Genomic DNA, 1455 nt, shown 5'->3' with positions numbered 1-1455 from the left:
GGTCAATATTATTCCATAATCTTCCCATCACAGTATTTATTAACCCCAAGTTTAAAGTTTCTTTGATAAAATATCCATGAAGTATGCTGGAGACAGAAGGTATCTTGCTTATCCAGAGCAATCTGGATTGCTTGTTAAACTGGCGCAGATGAACATGCATTTTAAGGTCACCAAATCTGTGGTTTGTACATCTGAGAAAAAAACAAAACAGGTCCTAGTTACTGCATGGGGGATTGTATCCTTAAAAGCTGTAGTTTGAAGAAAAGAAAAAGTCATGGAAAGTCTGGTGAGTAACAAGCTAAATTAGACCATTGTGTGATGCTGTGGTAAAGGGGATAATTCAGTGGTAATGAAAAATGCTAGTCAGCATGGTTTCCTGGAAAATATGTGTCTCCAGATAAACATAGTCTTGTTTCGTGTCTGAGTTTACTTGAGTGGGGTCTATAAATATGTATGAGAAAAGAAGATTTCTTATACCAGAGGGCTTTTTATTTTGTAGGCAAAGATTTAATGAGATTTGCTGCCTGGAAGACAAAACAAGCCTGATCAAACTAGGAAAAAAAAAATGAAGTTACTATCACCACTTGAAGACTTTATGTGAGATATCTCCTTGAGATGTGCTAATTTGATCAGATACCTTTTGTGTAACTTTAGAAGAAACGGGTAAAAATGATGTGGTCTGTCCCGTGTAGGAGGGTCACTGCGGCTTTGACTTGCAGTGACTCCTTCCCGCTTCAAAGATTGTCTGATTTTGCAGTTCCAAGGTGAAGCGTGTGTTGCATGGGATGGTGCAATCCCTCAGTCCTATAAATAGCTGGGGCTTCATGCAGCATGGGGTGGCTTTATTTTCTGTGGACCTGGCATGATGGAGAAAGGAGACTTGACTCCGTGGTGCTAGCTCTGTAAACGTCTCCAACTTTGGGCTTCTGTGCAGAATCTGGCATTGCTGGAGGGGCTCATTAGCCAGATGGTTCAGCCCCAGCAAGCTGTGGGGAAGGCATGCATTTACAAGCCTGGAGTTCAATACCCTGCTGGGATAGATGATAATTTACCTTTCGAGTTCCCAACAATATTCAGAATAAGCTCTGAGTTTGTATAGTGATCACATTTGCAGAATCTGTTCATTTCCAGAAGTGCATTTTATTTTTCAGTGTAAAACCTAGCTTTCAGTCTGAGTTTGGTAAATGATATCTCTGGTAACTCTCATGATGTGTAAAGCCCTGTGTACGTACCATTCTGATTAGAAGGTGCAACGAATAGGTGTTTTTAAATGTGACTGGAAAGTATGTTCTAAATACAGTAGGAAAGAGTCCTAAAATATAATAAATGTCAGTCTTAGGATGCAAGCATTTGTGTCGCTTCAGACTACACTGATTTTCCCTTCTCACTGTTGATTTGTTGCAGGCCCATTTTCTTGGGAGGAAAAAAAAGATGCTTTTATTTATTCCCTCACCT

At 39.9% G+C, this 1455-nt stretch overlaps 1 protein-coding gene across 1 annotated transcript in view; it reads left to right on the top strand.

The window, feature by feature from the left end:
- The window catches only part of LZTR1 (leucine-zipper-like transcription regulator 1), a 36059-nt gene that overhangs the window by 19467 nt on the left and 15137 nt on the right, over positions 1-1455 (top strand). The gene's annotated exons all lie outside the window — the stretch shown is intronic.

The sequence above is a fragment of the Pygoscelis adeliae genome, unplaced genomic scaffold, assembly GCF_000699105.1.
Source record: "Pygoscelis adeliae isolate BGI_AS28 unplaced genomic scaffold, ASM69910v1 Scaffold343, whole genome shotgun sequence".
Classification (NCBI taxonomy): Eukaryota; Metazoa; Chordata; class Aves; order Sphenisciformes; family Spheniscidae; genus Pygoscelis; species Pygoscelis adeliae.
Note: the sequence above shows the minus strand (reverse complement) of the source record. Positions and strands in the feature narration are given on the sequence as shown.